The sequence below is a fragment of the Lycorma delicatula genome, chromosome 5, assembly GCF_047948215.1.
Source record: "Lycorma delicatula isolate Av1 chromosome 5, ASM4794821v1, whole genome shotgun sequence".
Classification (NCBI taxonomy): domain Eukaryota; kingdom Metazoa; phylum Arthropoda; class Insecta; order Hemiptera; family Fulgoridae; genus Lycorma; species Lycorma delicatula.
This window is the reverse complement of record NC_134459.1, coordinates 108,537,374-108,548,430: the sequence shown is the minus strand read 5'-3', so window position 1 is coordinate 108,548,430 and position 11,057 is coordinate 108,537,374. Positions and strand designations below refer to the sequence as shown.

At 29.3% G+C, this 11,057-nt stretch overlaps 1 long non-coding RNA gene across 2 annotated transcripts in view; it reads left to right on the top strand.

Moving 5' to 3' along the window:
* Window positions 1-3,540: 3,540 nt before the first annotated feature.
* Window positions 3,541-11,057, top strand: part of LOC142324512 (uncharacterized) — a 53,455-nt gene continuing 45,938 nt past the window's right edge. For both annotated transcript variants that reach the window (XR_012756311.1, XR_012756312.1), the window contains exon 1: window positions 3,541-3,678. This is a non-coding gene — a long non-coding RNA (uncharacterized LOC142324512). The remainder of the gene's footprint in view (window positions 3,679-11,057) is intronic.

Below are 11,057 nucleotides of genomic sequence, written 5' to 3'. Positions count from 1 at the left end.
AAATAAAGTCAAAAATATCAAATAAAAGGTGACACTTTACGCTTTACATTCGCTTTCATCGTCTGATTATTTTTATTTATTTTTGAATCTATTGCGCGCTTAAGTATTACTTTTATGATCAAATTATGAATGGCATATTAAAAAAACCGTTAATTCAAAAAATGAAACCCAGTACCTTAATTTTTTTAATCTGGTTACATTTTAGGTGTCTTAAACCGAAAATCTAACCTAGGATCTGCAGTTTTTTTAATCTGGTTAAACTATAGGTATGTGAGCTGATGTCTAAGTTGGGAATTAAACCTGAGACCTTCAGAATATCAATCGATTCTTTTCAAAATTTTAATTACGAACCTATTTACAGATGATTCTTAGTAAAACTGAACAATGTAAAGAATAAATCGATTCCGTATCTAATATTTATATTAATATAAGCGATCTGAGACAGAAGCATTACGCAAGTAATTGTGTGGTGATCATTATCCATAATGATTTTTAAAGATGATATCAGGATAGGCATATTACGTTGCGAACTGTCTCCAAGCAGAAAAATACCTTAAACTGAAGGTCTAAAGGTTTTAACTGCCTTTTTTTAACTGGCAATATCCAGATAAGTTTAAACATATGAGTTAGTGTCCAAGCCAAGAATTGAACTCAAAACCCTCAGTATATCATTCGTTAGTTATATTAAGGAGGTGACAAAATAGATTATAAAAATCCGAGATCCGAAAAAATTTAATTCCTTGTCACTTAATGAACTTTCAATATAATTTTTGAATTAAATTTTTTATCCAGTGACACCCAAGTATTATTTAAGAACAACGAAATATATTTTAAAAGATCTAAATAAAATTAAATAAGGCTTTACAGGTATAATAAAGTGTATTAATAAATAGATGTGTGGATCTATGTATGCGCACAACACCCATTTGATTTGGATACTGTAGACAGGCTGAACTGTTAAATATGGTGGTCGGTTGGATATGATTACTTTTAATTTTAGAAATAATATTAATTGTTACCTCCTTACTTACCGATCATGGTATCTATAATTTATATCATAAAAGATGTGGTTCTGTTACTTTTCACTTTGAGCTCAATTTTCCAGATCGTAACCGGGTATCGAATTCGGAACTTCTAGTCTAACAGGTACGCAGCTACCTCTCTAATAGCGTGGAAGTCATGTTTCATCTAAAAAAAATTAATACTATTTTTTTTTTTAATTCCTGATTTGATATTTAAACAAATATAGTAATAATATTGTATGTGCGCGCGGCGTGAGGGTATGTATTTAAATCTACTATATATAGAGCTTGATTACGTATATAAGCTGATTATTAGATGTAATTAAAACGAGTTGTTCTAGCAGTGGTGAAAGCGTCTTCCCAAATCAGCTAATTTGGAAGTCGAGAGTTCCAGCGTTCAGGTCCTAGTAAAAGCAGTTACTTTTATACGGATTTGAATACTAGATCATAGATACCGGTGTTCTTTGGTGGTTGGGTTCCAATTAACCATACATCTGAGAAATGGTCGACTTGTGACGTACAAGACTACGTTTCATTTACACTCAAACTTATCATCCTCATTCATCCTCTGAAATAATACCTGAACTGTAATTCCCGGAGGCTAAACAGGAAAAAGAAAGATGTAATTAAAAAATAAGTGAAAATTTCATTATAATCCCTTTGTGTGTGGTTGGCTGTTATATTAAAAATTCCATTTATAGTTAAAGTGAAAATTTATTCTCTTTAATATTTTATGTAAGTATAAGTTCCGCAAGCTTAATAATAAATTTTAAAAATCTGATGGACACTACATGACTTCCTTGTACGCCTATTAAATTACATATACACATTTTTTGCTGCACTTCATTTAATTAATTTCATTTGAAAGTGAGATACGATCCTCCATTTCATTAATAAAGTGGACCTCTGCTGAAATATTAGTTTTTATTAACATCAAATATTTATACAATAATTAATTCAACAATTTTACATGAAATATTATGATAGAGTAAAAGTCCTTTTATTTCTCGTATTACTAGATAACTATTATTCGTATCTTTATGAGTTGCTGATTAACAAAAGTTTTAGATTTCTGGAGTGTCGTTTAAACAAAAGTTTAAAATAATTAAACTATTCCGTTTAGTGAACTCCTGTATGGTTACAAATGTTAATTTCTACCTAACAGTGTAAAATATTCATTTTTTATTATTGGATTATTTGGTGAATAATCAAAAATGAAAATCATACAGGAAAAAGAAAAATAACATGAAGAAATGTATCTCAAAAACTACAAGAAGATGAATATGAAGGGGAAGAAAACGTTAAGACCAAGGAAATAATAAATTAAGAGGATGATGAATATAGAGAAAAAATTTGAAAATTAGAGAACGTGTACACAAATTAAGAGTAGAAGAATTATATCAAATGAAAGGACGATTAAATGAATGGCAACAAAAAACAATTAAACGAAATGATGATCAACTCCGACTTAGGAAGAATATTGCCCGACAATATCAGAGGAGTAATGAAGTAAAATATAGAAATTTTTTGCAATTTATTAAAGATCGGGTATGTATGCCTCGGTGTATATGTTGTTCTTATAAATGGCTATTTTCCAATCACTCAGTAGTTAACTTTACTATAGATAAAATTAAACAGAAATTCCACAATAATTAAGTAAAATTAAACAGAAATTAAACTAGAAAATCCAAAAATAATACGATTTTAAATTATAATTTTAGTTAATATTAAATAAGATGTTTCACCAACATCTATTTTACATATACACATATGTAATGCCTATTATTACATTTACACATTTTTAAAAGTACATAAAATTTTATTTCGCTAATAATTTTTTTTATTATCGTTGAATTATTATGTATTGTAAAAATTTTTGTTTACTATCAAGGGTTAATAATTATTAAATCAATATATTTAAATTAAAGAAAAGAAAAGAAAAGATGAAAAAAACAAAAGGAGATGAAGCCTTCATTTTAAGATCAAAATATTTCATTAATTAAAATTTTAGTTTTAATTTGCAATCAAAAAGGGATGTGCACAACTGTAGGTTACAACAGTGCTAAATCCAAAATTTCAACATCCTACGGCTAATCGTTTTTGAGTTATGCGACATACCTACATACATACTCGTACAGACGTCACGCCGAACTGGTCAAAATGGATTCAGGGATGATCAAAATGGATATTTCCGTTGAAATCTGAAGACTAACATTTTTCGCGATCACAATACTTCCTTTACTTCGTATAAGAAGTAAAAATAACAAAAATAATTTAATATTAGACAGCATATAATGGATGATCTATTGTAAAAGAAAACTGACGGTGAATGAAATAGTTTGCGAACCAAAATTTTAGATGGAATTATTTTTCATAATAATTTTATTGTTTAGATGTAGTGGTGTTAAAGATGTCTACCGGTGACGATCGTTGTCGTAGTGGGGGTAAAGCAGAAGCAAGTGTAAACAGAGAATAACATATGAAATACAGCTACCAGTCTTGTGTTATAGTTATTGGCGGTAAAATATACATAGATACTCAATAAGCACTACAATTAACGTTTCGAGAGAACGCTGTTGCTTAACGTAACCTAATCCAGTTGTAATGTCTTCCAATTTACATCTTTTTATTTAGATATTCGTTATTAGTGATTAAGGTGAGTTTTATTTACTTTCTTACAATTTTTGAAATAATAATTTGCAGTTGTTTTATTCTTTGTTTGTGTTATTCAAATAAAATACGAGTAAATTAAACAATCTTTTTAACAAAAATTCTTTCGTAGAAAGATTAGATTACTGAAGAGAAACGTACTTCACTATAATGTAATTGTACTTCAAGGTACCGTAAATAAAATTTCACACAAAAGATTTTATTCCCTTTGAGATTATTGAGTGCCATATTACACCCGAAAACCGTCTTTATTACGTTCGTTATTTAAACAATAAACTACCTGTCATTGTATTTACTCGAACATTCCATTTTTAAAATATTTATTAGATTAAAAATGTTAGAATCCAATTTACACTCATTTATTTTTACAAAATAAATTAATAATGTATCTAAATAGAGCGAAACATTATCGATAAAATAAACAAATAAAACGAAACAAATTAAATATTTGGTTATTTGACCATTAATTAACAAGGGAAGTAAAATATATTGTATATCAAATTTACTGTACTGATTTAAGCAAAGTTTATTTCTGAATAAAAAGAAAGAGTTTTTACACATGGAATTTAAGATATTTCATTTTTGATATATTAACAAGTTTTAATTTGGGTAACGAGAATGAAGCTTACTAAGCAAGGTAAAAATTCGCAGCGGTATCGTTATCAAAAATATACTGGAGCTCCTGGGTTCATCTCCCAAATAACTTACCATTTGTTCACCGATCTTAGTTCTTGTCGTTAAATATTCATAAATGAATTTATTCTCAGGAATAACAACAAAAAAAAAAAAAATTTTGCTAGGAAAGAAAGCAGCAAATAAAAGCAACATTTTAATAAATTTGTAAAAATATTTTTATTAATTTACTGGCTGTAGTTTTTAACATATATAGTATTTTTTTAACATATATATTTAATAAAAATTAATTGTAAGAGAGGATAAAGCATCGGTAGTTAGTTTGCAGAAGAGCAACCAATACTTTATAATTTACGTAAGGTTCCGAGTTCGACTCCCGGTAAGAGCTTGATATTATCATGTAACATCTGATTACACATACATAATATTTAAAGCACAAATTATTCGAAAACAGTACAATGAGATATATATGACAATAATTCATTATGAGCTTTTATATTTAACATTTTCCATGTTTAATTTATCTTTTTTTTAAGGTGAATTAAAAAAAAAAAATCATAAAATTGTTGAAAACGTATAGTTGATGATTCTTTTAGAGGAAAATGATTTTTAAGAAAAATTTAATGAACTTCCTTAGATCGATCGGTTGGTAATTTAACAGACTGGATATACCGATAATCCTGGGTTCGAATCCCGGCATCATTCGGGATCCTATCAGTCACAGTTCATCTCATTAACTACACATAAGTAAAAATTTAAACAGAAATTACTCATAAATTACATGAAGATTAATTTTTTCTTTCGGAGAGAGCGTTAAAATATTTAAAATTTTATTCGTAACGTTTAAAAAATATTTACCGATAATTTATAAAAGCGTCGGAAAATATAGTAATATATTTCAATATATATAATTAAAATTGTGCGCGCGTGTGAGTATACAAATAAATAAATAATTTAATTAATGTATTATTTATTAAGAGATAATAAGATTTACTGAAACTGAAAATTATTTCAAAATTATTTAAGACACCGGTTCGCTTCGGTTGATATACAGAGAATCTATTCTTAATAGGAAGCTTGTATTCATCATAAAACACAGTTTAAACATTTAGTGACTGACAGGTCCTATGTTGCCATTTAACTTGACTTTTCCTTCACCCTTGGCCCCGTTCCCGCCAAATTTGGCATCATATAATTTGCTGCGTTTCGTTTGACTTATTCAACAATACGTAGAACATCCAAGCTAACCGGTAAGGAAGTGAAAAAAAAAAAATATTTTTACGGTAAAATTTTTTTTACATTTTTTTAAATTTATTAACGAATCAATATATTATAATTTTACTATTATTTATAAAAAAAAAAAAAAAAAAAAAAAAAAAAAAAAAAAAAATCGTAAAATATTTTAAATCGATGTTATATTCTCCATTTGACAATACGGTTGTACTTACTATTAATGAACTTATATCATATTTGTCGTTTTATGTATAGTGTTAAAAACTAAAAAAAAAATCATACTTAATAACTTTTTTGTTTATTTTTATTTTTACGTTGTAAAAATACAGTTAGTAAAATAATCACTGATTTTATACAATCGACCTCTCAGTTTCTTATTCGAATGTATTTCCGTCCAGTGAAAAAGGAAAAACTGACTGGATTACGCTGTTTAACGCATTTCTTTTTTTATATTATATAATTTTGTATTTATTTTTTCGTTTAACGCCTACATCTCATGCCCAAACTTATAATTATTGTTTGCTTATTTTTAAATATGACATTGAAGTAGATAAAGATTTTGGTACGTAAAAAATTAACGGGATTCGAATCCAGAACCTTTCGGATATAAGTCAGGCACGTGATACATTTAATCTGATAAGTAAAATGAAATGTACTTTTTTGTCAACCATAACGGTAGTAATAAAAAAATAACGAGAAAATTGTGTTCTGTTGCCATTGTAATATATTACGTGTTGAGCGTATGTATCAATTGACCTTACAATTTCTAATGCAGTAAATTTTCTCTAAAAAAAGTACTCTTCCCGTACAATTTTTGGGTCAATGAAATCAAAAGAATGGATTCGTGTAATACAAAAAATATTTTAAGTTTTGAGTTTGTTGCGTAATTAAAGAACATGGAGGGCGCGCGCAATACACACACACATACATACTGTTAGGTAGATTTCATAAGAAAGCTATCTATTGTAATGGGTACCATGATTCGATTTCTGGAAAATTTCGACATATCTTCACGTTTCTCCTCCAGACCCCAAAACCACCGTCAGTTCAAAAGTTTATATATATATTTATATCTATATCTATATATATATATATATATATATATATGTATTTAATTTTCTTGTGGATCCTATAACTGTCCTAATTTTGCGCCAATAACTTTCAAATTGATATATAACATATAACAACCAAAAATCTCTGTCGAGTTCATTATTGGAAAAAATCAGACCACGGTGGATATGGGGGCTTTTTTCGAAAAAAATATCGCTAGAACTTTCCTATTAAGTAATTTCTTATTATTTTAAAGTTCCTACTATTCTTTGCATAAGAGGCTAAAATTTATGTAAGTAAAGGTTTTTGATATCATCAATCATGCCCCAGGGGGTAGAAAAAATAGGGTTTCGAAAACAAACAAAATCATACCTCCCTTAATAGGCACAGTATCGAATCTGTTTAAAGTAATCGTTAGTCCTCTAAATATTACCTAAAACTTTTTTCTGAAACAATTTTTGATATGATCAACGCTTCCGGTAAGGGATGACCAAAATATGATTGGAATTGTAAGAAGATGGGGCTTGTCGTATGCTAAACATGTGTAATATTTTTCTACATGCTACCATTGTCGTATTGAGTAAATTTGAAGTTTTTCTTAACTTTACGGTGGAAATCTTTTTTGTCCCCTACTTAGCACCGATGAAATCTACCTCCGCCTTCCGGCGTGCCGAAAGGGATTTTTTTTTTTTTTTGTTTAACTGTTACTCGTATATATTGTTAACAGCGAGGGCGAGTTGTATCTGAAGTTCGTCTGTATCCGTTCTTTTTGTACACTAAATAATTTATATATTTCTATTAATTTTGCACAGTATTACATATTTAGCTTGAATTATTTTAATATATGTATAAAATAAAACAGATTAATAAAGTATGCGTTAATAATATTAATTTTATTATAGTAAACAGTATGAAAATAATCATCGCGAAAGGAGAGTAGTGTCGAATAAAATATTCTCAGTTTGACGTCCGGTTATGCTTGTGATATTTAATTTTTTAATATTTAGACTGTTCATTTAATTTTTCTTTTTAGAAATAAATTTACATTTAATTTTTTAATTTATTTTAATCTTAATAATATAAAATAAAAGCTCATTTTAGCCACATTAATTTAATTTTATTAATTGAACTAAAATTTTACAGTAAAATTATTAAAGTTAAGAGATTATTTTACATTATTTAAAACCCTTTTTTTTAAAATTTAATTTACGCAAATTTATTTTTTTTATTTTTTAAACATCCCCATGCATCCGATCCTCGCCATTAAGCAAAACACAGTCACCTCGGAGTGTCGTGGCGGCAGTCTGCCCACCCTAGCTAGCCCCCTTCTGGGGCTTTCCACCTGGGTCTCCTCAACTTCACTAGGATACACCGACATTCCTCTTCCGGATAGCCGCTTTGTCCTTCCGCTAAGGAGCTACCCATCCTGTCCCTAATCCAACAGTTCCAGATGTACGTTTCGCACATCTTTCACTTCGCGATCCACTCATACCTTAAGGGTTCTTTATGTCATCATCGGGGAGTTCCGACCCCACCACTCTTGAATGTGGGCGGACCCGAACACTCTAGGCAAAAAGACTACCTCCCTGGCCCTACATGTCGCCACGCTTCGACCCTTTTTATTTTTAATTATAACATTCCGTCACACATACATGAGTGCACCTTATCCTACTTCTCCTGTAAAACAAAGTAATAAAAAAAATATATAAATAAATAAATAAAAATCCCGTTGATCACGGCGTCGTCAAGCATCTCGTGGCCGTTACTTCCTCAAAGCAAGAATTCCTCATAAAGTCCTGTTCCTAGCCTCGTAGAGCCGCCTCCTAATTATGCAAATTAGTTTATTTAATCGGTTGCTTGAAAATAATATTAAAATTATTTTTAATAATAAAGGTTAATTAGTTTCTTGTAATCTTTTAATATATATTATATTAAGGGGGTATATTAAGGGGGTATATCCTGTTTCTTATTATCCTCTAAGGCTTAGAGGATTATAAGAAGAATAATAATAAGAAAGTTCGCTTAGAGTCTAAGCGAACTTCAGTCATCATCTATGTGCTTCAGCAACATTATTATGTTTTTATTGTGTGTTTTGTTTGAATCGGCGTAAGCTCAAAATCGGTGAATGAAATCAGAAAACAGAATATTGGAATTTATTAAAAAGTATATAATAAAAAATTTGTATTTTTTACCGCTTTTGTTTCTTTATGTACGATTATTATAAATATGAGAAAATTTCAATTTTCATTATTTTAATCGGTACAGAATAAATTCACTATGTTTTTTTTATATTGACAATTATTTTCACGGTGTTTCACGAAAATAGATAGCTTAGGATAATAATAAAAACAGCAAACCGTGATTTGAACTTTAGTTTTAAGAAGGTATCATCATTATCCAGCTGGTTCGGCGTTGTAGTGGTCTTATTTGCGTTCTTCAGCATTTCTATCCACCGGTGCCAAGTCTATACCTTGATGTTCTGTTAGTTCATAAAAGTGCTGATCGATGACATTTTAAAACACGAATCAATCTGGTTGTTATCGAAGGCCACTACCACCACATGGCAATAAAATTAAGTAATTTATACTACTATTATATTTGGAGGCTGAGAGAAACATAACGGTATGTCAGTTAACTATAATTTTTTGTATAAGAAGTTTTATAATTGATAAGATAATTAAGTTTTATGTTATCTCTAGGTATCAAATGTCTCAAATTGTATATATATAATCAAAGACAAAAGTATAAAAACAGTTTACCACCAAGTTTAAGTACCGTACTGTATGTGTGGCCAGCCACACAACAAAAAAATTTAATATTTTACATTTTTATGATTACATATTTTTATATCTTTACAATTTTAATGTTTTAAGTTTAATGTGTGATTTTTTAAAAAGAAAAAAGTTTTATTAACCGATTTGAAGAAAACCCTCGAAAGCGCTATTATGAAATAACAATAGGGATAAGTTAGAAACATTATTGAATTCTATACTCTTGGTGGAAAACTATTTTTATACTTTTGTCATTGATATAATTAGTACAGTGTGGAATATGAGCAAATACAATAACAAAAGAACTGGTTTTGCTAAGTTAATAAATATGTATCTATAAATTAAATGAAAGAATAAAAATATTTCAGTCTCTACTGAGATTTATCGCAATAAAACTGACGTATGCCGTTATGTTTACAAGTATTTTATTAATAATATTTACTTAATTAATTTATCGTTTTCTTAAAAATTGAACTATAATATTTTAATTAATGATATACATTTTTATTATATTACTAGCCGGCCCTCCGGGCGGGTCGCAGTCGGAATGAGATTATTTTTTTTTTTTGTCTTCAGTCATTTGACTGGTTTGATGCAGCTCTCCAAGATTCCCTATCTAGTGCTAGTCGTTTCATTTCAGTATACCCTCTACATCCTACATCCCCAACAATTTGTTTTACATACTCCAAACGTGGCCTGCCTACACAATTTTTCCCTTCTACCTGTCCTTCCAATATTAAAGCGACTATTCCAGGATGCCTTAGTATGTGGCCTATAAGTCTGTCTCTTCTTTTAACTATATTTTTCCAAATGCTTCTTTCTTCATCTATTTGCCGCAATACCTCTTCATTTGTCACTTTATCCACCCATCTGATTTTTAACATTCTCCTATAGCACCGCATTTCAAAAGCTTCTAATCTTTTCTTCTCAGATACTCCGATTGTCCAAGTTTCACTTCCATATAAAGCGACACTCCAAACATACACTTTCAAAAATCTTTTCCTGACATTTAAATTAATTTTTGATGTAAACAAATTATATTTCTTACTGAAGGCTCGTTTAGCTTGTGCTATTCGGAATTTTATATCGCTCCTGCTTCGTCCATCTTTAGTAATTTTACTTCCCAAATAACAAAATTCTTCTACCTCCATAATCTTTTCTCCTCCTATTTTCACATTCAGCGGTCCATCTTTGTTATTTCTACTACATTTCATTACTTTTGTTTTGTTCTTGTTTATTTTCATGCGATAGTTCTTGCGTAGGACTTCATCTATGCCGTTCATTGTTTCTTCTAAATCCTTTTTACTCTCAGCTAGAATTACTATATCATCAGCAAATCGTAGCATCTTTATCTTTTCACCTTGTACTGTTATTCCGAATCTAAATTGTTCTTTAACATCATTAACTGCTAGTTCCATGTAAAGATTAAAAAGTAACGGAGATAGGGAACATCCTTGTCGGACTCCCTTTCTTATTAGGGCTTCTTTCTTATGTTCTTCAATTGTTATTGTTGCTGTTTGGTTCCTGTACATGTTAGCAATTGTTCTTCTATCTCTGTATTTGAACCCTAATTTTTTTAAAATGCTGAACATTTTATTCCAGTCTACGTTATCGAAAGCCTTTTCTAGGTCTATAAACGCCAAGTATGTTGGTTTGTTTTTCTTTAATCTTCCTTCTA